This window comes from Benincasa hispida, chromosome 7 (assembly GCF_027475165.1).
Source record: "Benincasa hispida cultivar pf3 chromosome 7, pf3_genome.v1.1, whole genome shotgun sequence".
Taxonomy (NCBI): Eukaryota; Viridiplantae; Streptophyta; class Magnoliopsida; order Cucurbitales; family Cucurbitaceae; genus Benincasa; species Benincasa hispida.
Window position 1 is genome coordinate 83333 of NC_143484.1, and position 15614 is coordinate 98946.

The 15614-nt window shown below is 38.6% G+C and overlaps 1 long non-coding RNA gene across 9 annotated transcripts in view; it reads left to right on the plus strand.

Moving 5' to 3' along the window:
- The window catches only part of LOC120069743 (uncharacterized), a 52177-nt gene extending 41036 nt beyond the window's left edge, over window positions 1–11141 (plus strand). Inside the window, exons 1-6 of one of the 9 annotated variants that reach the window (XR_016530646.1) lie at window positions 29–8696; window positions 8812–8892; window positions 9015–9079; window positions 9268–9318; window positions 9600–9748; window positions 10690–11090. This is a non-coding gene — a long non-coding RNA (uncharacterized LOC120069743). Of the gene's footprint in view, window positions 1–28; window positions 9080–9267; window positions 9319–9599; window positions 9749–10689 lie in introns of those variants that run through there. The other 8 variants (XR_016530647.1, XR_016530645.1, XR_016530644.1 and 5 more) reach the window with 8 other exon arrangements.
- Window positions 11142–15614: the final 4473 nt, after the last annotated feature.

A 15614-nucleotide genomic window follows, 5' to 3' on the forward strand; every position in this document is an offset into this window, starting at 1 on the left:
CATTGTTCTCATTTGGGACTACCGTCATTCCTCCCTTCTTCGGCACACATTGCACAGGACTGACCCACGTGCTATCAGTAATGGGATAGATAATGCCCGCGTCCAACCACTTGATAATCTCCTTTTTGACGACCTCCTTCATCGCAGGGTTAAGTCTGTGTTGATTTTCAATAGTTGCTTTGTGGTTGTCCTCGAGACGAATATGATGCATGCAGTACGCGGGGCTAATTCCTCTGATGTCAGCAAGCGTCCAGCCAATTGCTCGCACATGTTTCTTGAGAATGCTTATCAATGCATTCTCCTGATCTTCGTTGAGCGCAGAGGAAATTATCACTGGCAGTTTCTCATTCTACCCTAGAAATACGTACTTCAAATGTGTTAGTAGGGTTTTTAGTTCAAGTGTTGGTGGTTCCACGAGAGAATGTTGCGTTATGTTTCTTTCTTCTTTTGGCTCTTCTTCTTGCGTTGAGATCGATCCTTCTTCTTTGTTTGTTTTTGCTACGATCGCATTGCAGATAGCTACGGATGTGTTGCCATCCTCTTCTTCACACTCTTCATCAGACTTTTCTTCTTCAATCCAATTCAGGTCATCTTTAAAATCTTGCAGGTCTTCCTTATTAGGAAATTTCATGGCATGAATTATATTAAATTTGAGCTTCTGTCCGTTTATGCTCAAAGTGATTTCTCCCTTATGCACATCAATTTGAGCACGACCCATTGATAGGAAAGGTCAAAATGATGGGCACATCTTTGTCGGCCTCATAATCTAGGATGATGAAGTCAGCTGGCAAAATAAATTTATCAATCGTGATCAGCACATCCTTCACCTTACTTTCTAGATGTACAAGTTGCCCCACATTCAATTGTCGAAAGATTGACAACAACATCAAATTTATACTGGCTCCTAAGTCACACAAGGCTTGCCCAAAATAGAGTCCTCCTACGGAGCAAGGAATAGTGAAGCTCCCAGGATCACTCATCTTCGGTGGGATAATAGATTTGGAACTTTGCGTTAGTGCCACTATGGCAAATTTTCCAGCGCCGCTCTTCTTAGTTACCATGTCCTTCAGAAACTTGGCATAGGCAAACATTTCCTCAATCGCTTCACTGAATGGAATATTAACATGTAATTTTTTTAACATAGATAGGAAGCATTGGTTGATGATGGGAAATTGGAAGTCAATTTTACTCGAAAACCAAAATCCCTTGGATACGATATGTGATGCATGTTCTTAAGGTATGCGTTGATAGTCATGCGTCGATGGTCATGCGTTGGAATGAAAATGCGTTAACGAATGTATGCGATGACCATGTGTCCTGCCACAAGTTTTCTTGTGCTCACGCCAAGTATAACGCAACACAAGTTTCTCGGATAATCCAAGGTCGAATACAGGGACTTGTAACTATATGTTTGCAGTGATGTGCGGCAGTTTAAATAAAAGAATGGAGGGGATGTTGCTAAGTTAATCCTACTCCTACTTCTATCTAACAGACAACTCAATGAGAATATGCATGAAAGGTAGAGATACGACAAACCTAGACATGAAATAAATGTATGGTAAAATAGAAAAAATGCGAAGATGTGTTCATTACAATACTTAAGAGTGACCACAAGGGCAACCCTAGTCAACGCAAGCCAATGCGTTCATGCAACACTCATACAATAGTAAACCACCTCTCAGTGCGAATGCTACGGCTTCTAACGCTAGAACGCATGCGATGTATGTACAGAGGTGTCTATAGGGCCTACACATAAGCCTTTAATTCTTGTCTATGCGATGATACACAAACAAGGCGACCACATATCATCATTCCTATTCCTAGGGTGCATGCGATGCAGTGTTGACAAACAGAGCTTATCTAAGTCCCTATCTCTTGCTTATGCCGATCTAATCTTGCTCTCTCGAGTCTAGATTCTAACCTAGCTCTCTCGAGTCATTAGGTTTTTTCTTTAGACTCTCTCTCGAGTAGCTCTAAAGGGGTGTTGGGCACAACATAAAACAAGACAAACGCATGAACTTGGTTGACGCAAGATTGTTTCTATCCCTAGTGAACAATGCATACATTGCTTAATGTGTCCAACTATTTACCCTCCCAGGCAGTTGATTGTTGCTGACTTTACTCATATAAAAGCAATGCGTTAGCCTATAGATAGGCATTGCAGCAGCTTCACACTAAGTAAATAAGGTTTTCTCACACACTCACGTAATGCACACCTCTCGATGGGTTGCTGCATGCTTCATATCCCTAATCCACATGACTAAGTATGCAATAGCCAAGCAATCCCACTAAGTGTTGCAATGAAAGTAATGATGCTAAGCAAGAAGATGGGGATGGAGTCGAAGGAACAGAGAAATGCATTGAATACAAATTGTATTAATTTCTTAATTCCAAAATGTCATACAATACAATATAAGAAAAGAAAGGAGAGGAAATGGCCGGCTGGAAGCAAAGACTTGCTTCCAGCAGATGTGCGTCAAGGCTACCGGTGGTGCCATGGATGGGTGGAGGAGCTGACTCTCTCGAGATCTAGCTCCGGTCGAAGGCTCCGGTCATCACTCAGAATGGATGAAGGAGGTGAAGAACTCTCAGCGTCTTCTCATGCATTTTGTCTGGATCACAAGGATCTGCCCTAGGCGAACCTCATGTGAAAACCTTGGATATTTGAATTTCTGCTCATCGACCTCTATTTATAGAGCTTGGGTCACCGACAACATTAATTGGACTACTCTGAGTTTGACGTTTGGCACGTTTGTCCTTTTTGAACCTCTGCCACTAACGGCGTGGTAGGTGAAATGTCAACATCAGCTTTGGATTTTCTCGAGGTAGATGCGTTGATGCGTTCATTTCACCTACGTTGCGTTGATCCATTAGTTTGCATTGTCACGTAGACGCAATCATTCAATGGCCGCATTCGCTTAACACCGCAACTCAACACGATGACCGCAATCACTTGACGAGCGCAACTCCCATGTGATGAACGCATACGGCTGATTACTGCAACATTCATGTGTTGATCTAATGCGTTTGCTTTATGATGGAGAGTTTCTTCGTATGTGGTCGTCTATGCGGTGGTTCGGTTTCCACGCTTGCATTCATTTCCTGCATTAGCTACAAAGACAGAACATTGAATGCATAATTAACGCAAAATAACAGGTTAGCTGAGATTCGACATGCTGATTGACACAAACTCTTATTCTCGTGAATTCCTATCATGATCAACGCATATTCTGCCTAACAACCTTCATAATTCTAAGTAAAAGGCCTAAGATGACATGTATTTCTGCATGTCATCATTGGTACTGTACCTCTTCATTTTCCTTCTTCCTTAGCCTCTGAGGGAAGGTTGGTAACTGAACTTTCACGGTTCCCGTTTCATTTGACTTTGAGGTTGACGCAACCTTAGGTTCTACTGCTTCATTTTCTTTTCTTCTTCTTGCGTTGCCGCAATCTCAGGCTCAGTTGCGATGGAAGTTGATTTGTTCTGCTCATTCTTTTTTCCTTCCACAATCTTTCCACTGTGCAATGTCACAACCTGACATTGCTCCTTTTTCGATCCCCCTGGGTTGTATGGAAGCTCGATTGAACTTGGCAATGCCCCTTGCGGTCTACTTTTGAGCTCATTCGCAATCTGGCCCATTTGTAATTCAAGGTTGCGGATGGATGTAGTTTGACTTTGAAGCACTGTCTTGTTTTTCTCTATATATTGCTTCAATAGGCTCTTTAAAGAAGAAGATTGTTGTGGTTGTTGTGAGCTACTTGCTTGGTTGCTCTATTGACCATTGTTGCGTTGGAAGAATCCTGGTGGCTCTTCTTTTTGCGCCACAGATTGAAAATTTTGTTGTTGATTCTTCCAAGCAAAATTGGGGTGGTTTCTCCACCCGGGGTTGTAATTGTTTGCAAAAGGATTATTCTTTACAAAATATACAGACTGTGGATTTTTCGGGCAATCCTCCATCGCATGCCCATCACTGCAAGTCACACACCTTGCGGTGTTTTGACTTATTGCGTCAATTTGCTCTCTTTGCAGTATTTGGTTTTGTAACGAAACAATGGCACCATTATTTGCATCGGAATCTTTGAGTCTCAATCTCTGGTCACTCTCTCTCCAGTCTTCATGGTTCTTGGAGATGCGGTCCAGAATATTCTTTGCCTCATCGTAAGTTTTGTCAAGCAGACCACCAGCTGCTGCCGCATTGGCAACGGTCTGCGAAGCAGGATTCAAACCGTGATAGAAAATTTCCATTTGAAGGCAGTCTGGCAGCCCATTATGCGGACAATCTCGGACCAACCTTTTCAACCTCGCCCAAGCATCCCTGAGCGATTCATCCATATCTTATTCAAAATTAGTAATAAGTTTCCTTCGTCTTGCATTCTCGGTAGGTGGAAAATACTTCTTCATAAAATTCTCCACCACCTGCTCCCAAGAAGTAATCTCTCCTAGTTCGAGTGAATAAGCCCGTTTCCTAGCCTGATCATAGAGAGAAAATGGGGACAACGTTAGTCAAACTTTTTCAGCAGAGATGTTCGGGAACACAAAAGTATTGCAGATTTCAATAAAACTTTGGAGGTGGGCATGCAGATCGTCGCCATAATTTCCTCCGAATTGACCTGCCGTCTTGATCATCTGCAGCATCACCAGTTTCATTTCAAATCTACTTCCGTCTAAGGCAGGCCTCATGATTCCCGGAGAGAAATCATAGAGGTTTGGCGATGCATAGTCTCTAATGGGCCTATTGCGATTGTTTGCCAACAGAATTGGATTTTCCATGACATTGTTGTTGTTTGGTGCTCCATTTCCAGGCTGCTCCGCCATCTCTTCTTTGTCGGATTGTGGTTGCTTTTGGCGGTCTCTTAGTTTCCTTCAAAATGTTCTCTCCATCTTCGGGTCGTAGTTCGTCAGAGATTGAGAGTTCTGCAAAGAATTTACAAAAATTACTGTTAACATCTATTTTTCCGAAGTCCCCGGCAACTGCGCCAAAAACTTGATGCGTTGATTTTATTGAATGGAAATATGGATGATATGCGTTGATGGATTGCGTTGTGCACTCAAGTTTCCCCAGCAGATATCAAGTGTAAATTTCTCCGAGTTTCCTAGTAAGTCCAGGGTCGAACACCGGGACTTGTGAAAATAGTTGCATTGGTGATTTTTATGAAACTTGCGGTAATCGGTTAAATAAATAAATCGTTGGGTTTTTTGTTGCGTTGATGAAAATAAATAACAAATGCAGCAGAGCTTGAAAAGAGTTGGTAAACGAGAATTACAATGAATATGCGGTGAAAGGGTTGCGAAACATTTCGGCTAACACTCCCTAGAATGCGTCCATTCTTTGTGATCATGCAACGTGCATACAATAGTAAACCACCTCTCGGCGTGAATGCTACGGCTTCTAAGGCTAGAACGCATGCGATAAATATGCGATAAGTCTATAGGGTTTACACATAAAGCTTTATCTCTATTTATGCGATGACAACATGACATTCACACAAATATGCGACCACATAATATCACTCCCATTCCTAGGATGCATGCGATGCAAGTTGACAAACAGAGCTTATCTCTAAGTCCCTATCTCTTGTTTATGCAAACCTAATCTTACTGTTTCAATTTTAGATTCTAAACTAGATCTCTCGAGTCATTAGGTTCTTTCTTTAGATTCTCTCTCGAGTAACTCTAAAGGGTATTTTTCACAGCATACAACAAGACAATCACAAGCGACGAACTTCCTAGATCATATTAACTTAGTTCTTCTCAACCCATTCAACTAATTTAGCTACTCATGCGTATTAAGAGAGTGAGCAGATGCAGAAATAGAACTTCCATTGAATAGATATGAGATGAAGTACAAAATAACAATGCAAGTATAGTAAAGAGCCTGGTAGCAATTTCTTGCTGCCAGGCATTTACACTGTTTCTACTCGTGCTCTAAAGATATTCTCGCTCTCATGAGAGTCAGCCTGCTCTCTACTCTTAACCCCAAGGTTTTCTCTTGAGCTGCCCCGGGTGATCTCTGGCGTCACCACTCTTCTCTTGCTTCATCGTAAAATAGAAAAGAACACTATGAACATAAGCACTGATGAATTCGTTAACTGATCAACCCTTTTCTAAAGATTTCACTTGGTATTTATAGGGCATCAAAGGTGAAAGGCGGCTTCTCTCTCCCGGTTGTACAGATGGGACAACTTTAATTCCTAACTGATGTGCTGGATAATTGTCACCGATAAAGCTGAATGTACTTTGTGACCGTTATCGGTTGTCAACTTAATTTGGATCCGACTGCCGTCGGCTTTCTGTCCCATCAATCTTAATTATCCTTTCACCCGGATGCACCCACCATGTTTCGCTGACCAAGTTGCAGTGATTCTTCTTGGGCGAATATTTGTGAGCATGATCAACGTAAAGTCTTGCAGTGAGGTTGCACTCGACCAATATGTTCCTATGATCAAAATCTCTGCATAGCGTTGATGCATATTCTGCACAAAAATATAAAGATCAACTGCTTTAATGCGTTGAACACATGCGACCACAATATTATAGAATTTATGCTTAATGAATGCAATTTAACACATTCTATCAATACAATCCAACATTGTTTAAGAACTTAGCACTATGATAACGTGCATTCCACCCCGTTATCAATAGCAAAGAAGATGGATTGAACTAATCAAAGACTATGACTACTCAATTGAGTACCACCTTGGTAAGGAAAATGTTGTAGCTGATGCATTGAGCAGGAAATCCTTGGGATCCAAAGTAGTCCTTGGATCGGTATCAGGAATGTTACTCCAGGAGTTCAGGAGTTCTACGGTCACTCTATCAGTAAGTCAGTCAGTTGGATTGATTACTAGATTTCAGGTAAGACCTATTTTGATGGAAGATCTTAAGCATGAATAGTTGAAGGATCCTAATCTCCAGAAGCTTGCAGAAGAAGCGAGCAAGAGAATAAGGACTGATTTTTAGTTAGGAGTAGATGAAATTTGGTAAAGAAAGGAGGAATGTGTGTGCCTAACGTGTTGCAGCTTAAGCAAGCTATTCTAGAATAGGTGCACAGTTCTGCTTACTCCATGCATCCAAGAAACACCAAGATGTATAGAACTTTGAAGAGATCGTAATGGTGGCGTACAATGAGGAAAGGCATAGCTAAGTATGTAGACCGATGTTTGATTTTTCAACAAGTGAAACCTGGAAAGCAGAGGCCGGCAGGATTACTCAATCCACTATCGGTACCTGAGTGGAAGTCGGGAGTCACGCAGGTAAACATAGACTTTTCACTAGAAATAGAATGTGTAGTAGGTTTTCTCAGAGGTTGGTGGCAAATGTGAAGTCTATTCTAGTGAATTCAGAGGAAATGGTGTAATCTATGGGAAGTCCTAGTCAGATTAATCCTAAGAGGAGGGAAAAGATGAGCAACAGTGAGCTTGAAATGTACCAGGGGTACATTGAGTATAAAAATAAGGAACAAAATGGTCAGCAGAAGACAAAAAGGAAAAGGTCTAGATTTTTTGATGTTCCAGGTAATAGCTCGAAGTTTGAATTGTGACTGAGCTAAGGACTAGAACAGTTGAGAAAAACCTTATGTATACAGTATGGTAAGCCATAGTTGGAAAATGTTATAGTAGAAAGAATGTCTTCTCCCAAGTACGGATAGAAAGGACATACTAAGAAGAGTGCCCTCGGTTAGGTCGAGGTCGAGAAGTCTAGTTGACACAAATATTGATTTCACAACTAGTAAGAAATTCAAAGGTATGACAACTGGAAAAGAATGTTCTAGTGGTATTACTGGGGAATGGAAAAGGACTACCCTAGTAATAAATGAATACTATGACTCAGTGGAGAATGAAAGAGTCACCAGAGGATGTGACAAATACAGAGAACTATGATGACCAAGTTGTTCATACGTACTAGTATTATTTAATATGAACAAATTTAATATCAGAGTAGTGCATCGAAAGCGTAGTAAAAAAAAAAAAGGAAGAAGAAAGAAAAGAAGAAGGTTGTAAAGTTTACGACCAAAGGATGTTGTGAAACTCTAAGTTATAAGTAAGTCCGAGCAAATTTCGAGGATGACATTTCTTTTAGGGGGGAGGAATTTGTAAAATCGGAACCCTAATTACTTTAAGTAAGAGTAAGTAATGTGATGTCTTCTAATGAGCTAAATGAAGCCATTCTTAGGAAGGACAGAAGATGGAAGCAAGAAGAAATAAGCTCTTGAGTAGCTAAGTGTAAAAGTAGGACAAAACTCGACTACGCTAAGGAAGGTCATGCTTGATGATGGAATGCGTAATAAGCATATGGATTAGACCATGCCATCTAATGAGGTGCAGTGTTGAAGTAATATTGTGAGTGAAGTTAGCAAAAGAAAATTTGCTAAATCCTAGCCTTTCATCACCAAGAGTGGGCAAGGTGGCACAAGGAGGGTTCATGCTGGATTTTGAGTAGTGATATAAACAAGAAGGTCAAATTCATTGGGTTAGTTTGGATAAATTACATAGGCTATTTGTGTAATTTCAGTGGCATTCGAAAGCTCTATGTGTCTATTTTTTGTGGCTATGCTATTGAAGGGAAAAACTCATTGGAATAAGGCTGGAGGTGCAAAATAAAGACAAAGGGTTCGTTTCTGGTGTGAATCTAGGCCATGAGGGAAGAATTAAAGCTCCAGGATGAATTACGAAGCATTTTGAGCTAAAAATTTGAGGTAATATTTTTAACTCAGTTATAAAAAACTTTATAGAATTAAACATTTTAAGATGAGGCCTGGAAATCGAGTTATATATTTTTGAAGTTTGAACTGGAAATTGTTGAACAAGCAGGCAGCTGCTTGAATTGGTGCCAATGATGAATGTTTGAATCTCTAGATCAAACGACGGAGAGTTTTTAGCTGAAATTTTAAGGTAATGTTGCTAACTAAATTGTAAATAAGTTTGTAGAAAGAGAGCGAGATAAACCGTTAAGAGCAAAGAAATTTCGATCAGGATGATAATCTCGCTAATTTTTGTGCTAAATCTCACTCAAGAAGGAAATCTCGTTGGAAACTTGGGCTGAATCTCGTTGGTGAGGAAGCAAAGCTTGCTAGAAGAGGTAATTCTCGCTAGGTTGAAGTTTTCCTAGGGAAAAGCTTGTTCTCGCTCATGAGGATGAATTCACTGATGATGATTATCTCGTTAATAATGCTGTTTTTGTTGATGAAAGTTCCATTAGTAAGCGAACTATTTGAGGTATTTTGCTAAGAATTCTAAGGAAGCTAATCGAGAATTATGTCCTTTCAGGCCAAGAAAAGCTAGGAGAGACGTATAAACCGTTAAGAGCCTCGATGAACTGTGAGTGGCTATGTGATGATTTAATGTTTTAATGATTTAGAAACCATGATTTCTTTGAAGTTATTTCTCATGCTAAGTGTTTATATGAAGTGCCAAGCAACATATGTTTGAAGTTATTTCTCATGCTAAGTAAAGCATGTTTTCTATGGAATTTGACATGATTTAAGTATGTTATCTTGTCCAAATACTTTCAGCATGTTTTAGTAACTTCATTTTCATGATGAACTAGTATGATGATTTGAGTACTAAGCCTGATTTTTCAACTAAATGTTTATGACTAGTTATACGACGGATACTGAGGACAATGAGAAGGTATCCTAAGGATACTGAAGGACAATGAGAAGGTATCCTAGTTAAATACCTAAGGTATGACGATACTCAGTTATAAGCACGTGCACGTAAGTGATACGACATCGAGGGATTGAGCAAGGTTATTTTCATGCTAAATTTTATGTGATTCCAAGCAAATTATTTCTATGATTGAAAGCATGATCAATGCATGATGTTTACTAATTTATGAGTTTTCCAAGTATGTTTTCCATGTGTAACGCATGCTAATGGTTTATACAAGCTAGTTCAACATGATTTAAGCCAACTTATTTTACAAAGTATGAAGCATGCGTTAGGGTTAAAGCCAAAGGTTGAATGAAGCTTGATGTACTATGTTTTAAATACCTAAGGTTGTCAAAGTACATGCGTTGGTATTCCTAAACATAATGAAAAGGGATACTGAAGGTAGGGAAGATATCCTAAAGTGTTTTATATGCTATATTTGAGAACTATTCTTTTAATGCTCTTCAAGAACTTGATAGCTTAAGTGAGCTGGATACTGAAGGTAAGGAAGGTATCTGAATAAATGTACCTAAGGTGTTGACGGTACATAGAAAACTCCACGTGCACATAGGCAGGTCTGAATGAGAGGCCGCCGAAGTATGGGTCTCTTGGCCGATAACAGACATTGGGAGCTAGAGCGATGTATGTTTGTTCTCAACTAGGGAATAATGACGTTTAATGGTGTTTAAGAGTAGTTATCATGTGTATGTTTAGAGGAAGTTGCTTGAGATGCCCATCAGTATATTTAAAGAGATCGACATAGCGATCTCTCCTAGGCATAGTTCAGTATGAAGAGATCAAAGTAGGGGTCTCATCTGGCCATGGCTTGGCATTGGGAATTAGAGCGATGAATGTTCATTATCAACTAAGATTCTTGTTTCAGATACAATGGTTTTAAAGGTTCTATGTACGCGCTTGCTTGGCATATTTTAGTTCCAGTATTATGTTTTCAAACTTTCAGTTTAAGCATGAGATTTATGTTTTTATTAAGTCACTCATTGGGCTTCTAGCTCATATTTTCAAATGTTTTCCTTTCAGGTAGTGGTCAGTTCCCAAAAGACTTTTCTGCTGTTGCTCTGCCACTCAAAGAAACAGGTTGAAGGAAGCATAATTGAAGTCCTATATTAGTTAGTACACATGTGTTTGTCTAGTGACTAGTGTTCTAGATGGGGCTCACTAAGTTGTAATATTCATGTATGAACAATGCTACGAAACCCTGTAATGTAAATGTGTTAAGTTCTGAGTTAATATGTTAGTATATTGATGAAATGTATGTATTCAGGGTTTGAGCAAAATTTAACAGGTTAGATAGGCAGTAAGTGCCGGTAGAAGGGTTGGTAACTGCTGCAGTCACCATTCCATCCAGGTTAAGAGGGTAATCTAGAGCGGGGTGTGACACTATTAACGCATACTAGTCTAAAAGGAAGTTTACGGAACCATGTCTTAAACTTTTATGTGCTTTATGATCACAAGCATGCGTGTTTGAAGTTTATGTTTATATGATAAAGATGTTAAAGCTTATGTTTCATGTTATTATGCTTCCAAGTATACATGCTTTAATGATTAAGGTCTTATAATGTATGAGTTGAGCTGATATTGAAGGACTATGAGAAGGTATCTGAGTAGTAGTGAAGGGATTGGAATTCCCTGCAGCGGAAGTAATTGGATGCAACGATCTCTAAATTTATTTTAAAGAACATAAAAAATATAGAGTATCGGAAACCATTGATAAACATTATTAATTCAAGCATGCTACTACAGTGAAAATGGAGTTGAGGAATTAAGAAATCACTCATCTTTGAAGATTAATTTTTCACGTTCCTCTCCAATTTGAGTCATCTTTTCATGATCTCACGTCCATAAACTCAATGAACAATAACAGACACCACCAAGGGGTCTTCTTTTTCCCTCACACCAAGATTGAGTGTGTTAGGAAAATAGTTCTTGAAATTCTTTATTAATGTAATAGATTGGTACAACCTTCTGGAAAATTAGTTCAAATGAAGAATAACTTCTTTATTAGACGATAGGAATCAAATGAGGCTTATCAGTCACTTACAAACTATTACTCAATCGCTTACCAAACGCTAAACGATCATTTAGAAATTCTACACGACCGTTTGGTATTACTAAACGATCGCTTACTAAATCCTCCACAAACACTCACAAGTCTTATACGAATGCTTACAACTATTACATGCCCGCTTATCATTTACTATATGATCGCCTACCAAATGCTACACGATCCTTGAGCTCCGCTACACGATGACTTAGTTTTGCTACACGATCGCCTAGTATTAGTAGGCGATAAGAAGTACACTATAATAGCTTCTCCACGACAGCGTCTTCTGAACTCCCACACTCGAGAGCCCCTCGTCCTCACTCTTACTATTCATAATTCACAATTCTTCCTTCCCTTCTATTTTCTTTCTTCTTTTTAAACCTCAATTTCTCCTAACAACCTTGACAATAACTCTTAACCGATTCAACCGTCGACTTCCCCTTTTCTCTTTTATTCTTTTTGTTTTGATATTACCACATAATTGGAGTTCTATCACAAGCAGAGAAGCATCAACAGATGCTCTTTTCTTCTGTTATAGAACTGAACAAGGGAAAGGAAAAAGTGAAGAAAGAGGTAGAAAGATCGAATACCTGTAATGGGTGCGAATCAAATAGTTTGGGGAAAGCCACTAGAGAAGATGCGATTTGCGATCAAAGCAAATTCAAGAAAGTTGAAATGTCGGTATTTAGCGAAAGAGATCCAGACGCGTGGTTATTTAGAGCAGATCGCTATTTTCAAATTCGTAAGTTGACCGAAACTGAGAAGATGATAATAGCAGTTGTGAGTTTCGACGACGCAACATTAGATTGGTACCGGTCGAAGGAGGACAGAGAGCCGTTCAAGGACTGGGAAGACTAGGAGAAAAGGACGCTTGTGCGATTCTGATCTTTAAGAGAGGGATCGATCTGTGGAAGATTCCTGGCTATCAAACAAGAAACAATGGTGGAGGCATATCGAAATCTGTTTGATAAGCTAGTAGCACCGTTGCCGCATCTGCCAAACGAGGTTATTGAGGAGATGTTCATGAATGGTTTGGCGCCATAGATAAAGACGAAAGTTGAATGCTGGGAACCCACTGGGTTAGTGCAAACGATGTCGCTGGCACAACGTGTTGAAGATAAAGAAAATGCGCGGGTCAAAGCCGGATGAGTGCGGACATACGGGGGTAAGTTCCACAATTCGAATGCTTCAAAATCCAATATTGACAATGTGAGTAAATTAATAAGCGGAAATAATTCGAAAGAGGGGGCGAAGATCGAAGAGTCATTCCTGATGAGGATCATTACCTTACGAGGAACATCGAGCAATGTTAACCAGAGAGAAATTTCGGCGAGAAGATTAATAGATGTGAATTTCAGTCGAAGAGAGAAAAAGGGCTCTGTTTCTGGTGCGATGAAAAATACACTGTTGGACATCGGTGCAAAGGGCGAGAGTTGAGAGAATTGAGATTGTTGGTGGTGCAGGTGTCCAAAGAGGAGTGGGGAGTTGCATGAGGAAGACGAAGCAAGAGAAGTGACGTTAGAATTGCATATGCTGACAATGAGTAAAGAAATTTCATCTCTTATTGAACTGACCGTGAACTCAGTTGTGGGATTGACGAACCCACGAACAATGAAGACTTGAGGGGATATCAAAGGAGAATCGGTAGTGGTATTGATAGATTGTGGATCGACACATAACTTCATCTCAGAGGGTTTAGCAAATCGTCTGCAGTTGAACGTCACAACCACAACTAGTTACGAAATAGTTTTGGGTTCGAGACCTGCTCTGTGAGGCAAGGAAGTATGCCAAAATGTGGAAATGAGACTGGAAGATTGAAGAATGTGTGACAGTTTCATTCCACTGGAGTTGGAAGGTGTTGACATGATTTTGGGGATGCAATGGCTACACTCTTTGGGGAAAACAGAGGTCGATCGGCAGAACCTAACAATATCATTTGTTCATGTGGGACTGAAGATTACTCTACAAGAGAATCCAAGTCAGACAGAGGTTGGGGTTAGTCTGAAATATACGATGAGGATAAGGGATGGGGTCTGTGAGTGATTTAGAAGCATTGGAGGATGACTCAAGAGAAAATGAAGAAGACTGTCAAAGAGGTAGCTGAACAAACAGAACTTTTCCTTGAGGACAAGGTAAAAGTGGAGGGTGGGGGTAATGATAGGACTCCAATTATATGGCAATATCAAAACAAAAAAGAAATAAAATAAAAGAGAAAAGGGGAAGTCGGCGATTGAATCGGTTAAGAGTTATTGTCAAGGTTGTTGGGAAAAGTTAAGGTTTAAAAAGAAGGAAGAAAATAGAAGGGAAGGAAGAAAAGTGAATTCTGAATAGTAAGAGTGAGGACGAGGGGCTCTTGAGGGTGGGAGTTTAGAAGACGCTGTCGTGGAGAAGCTATCGTAGTGTGCTGCTTATCGCCTACTGATACTAGGCAATCGTGTAGCAAAACTAAGTCATCATGTAACGGACTCAGCGATTGTATAGCATTTGTTAGGCAATCGTATACTAAATGGTAAGCGGGCATGTAATAGTTGTAAACGTTAGTATAAGACTTGTGAGCATTCGTGGAGGATTTAGTAAGTGATCATTTAGTAATACCAAGTGATCGTGTAGAATTTATAAACGATCGTTTAGTGTTTGGTAAGCGATTGGGTAACAGTTTGTAAGCAACTGATTACCCTCGTTTGATTGCTATCGTCTAATAAAGGAGTTGTTCTTCGTTTGAACTGCTTTTCCAAAAGGTTGTACTAATCTGTTACGTTAATAAAGAATTTCAAGAATTAGTTTCCTAACAGAGTGCAAGCCCATAGCTCTATAAAAATCAAAGAGAGAAGAAGAACCAGAGGAGAGATAGATAGTTTTCTCTCTCTTCTAATCTGCTACGTGAGTTTTGGGAGAGAATACGAGGTAGGGGAGTTATAACTCCTTCCTCTTTGTATTTAATAAATTCAAATTCAAAACTTGATTTTTTTAATAAATACATATATTAACTAACTTAATATATATAAATATTAAACTATATGTTATATCACATATAACATATAACCTATAGTTTATATTATATCACATATAATATATTCTATAGCTTTTATATAAATCACATCCATATAATTTAATATTTGAATCACATTCAAATAACGACCCCTTTCATCGAATGATAGAAATTTAATATGAATCATATTCATATTAATTTTAACATATAGTTTCTATGTGAACCATATTCACATAATCAATATTTGAATCATATCCAAATATTTATTTCTCTCATAAATTTAATATGAATCATATTCAAATTAAATTTTAACATATAGTTTTTATATGAATCATATTCATAAAATTAATATTTGAATCATATTCAAACATTTATTTCTCTCATAAAATTATATGAATTTAATATGAATCATATTCACACTAAATTTTAACATATAATTTTTATATGAATCATATTCATATAATTAATATTCGAATCACATTCAAACATTTATTTCTCTCATATAAAAATGTATCAACATACATTATATTATATAATGTATCAATGCATTATTTAATTGTATCATATACAATTAATTCCCTTTAATTTATTTGAACAATTCAAATCACACCAAAATTAATTTGATTTCCATCAGTCTTCATTGAGCTAATGAGGGGACCTTATGGACCTATAGATCGAAGCTTCAATAATACTAGAATAATTGATTAATCTCTTTTAATCAAATTAATCAACATTCATTAACTGTCGGTCACTTCATTAAAAATTGACAATTGAACTCTTCGTACTATAGATATATTTATGTATCTATTGGATACAACCAATCAACAGTGCATTGAAATTTCACAAATTGCTCGTAAGTACAATTTGGTCTAATTACCGTTTTACCCCTATAGTTACATCTAACTCCTTAAG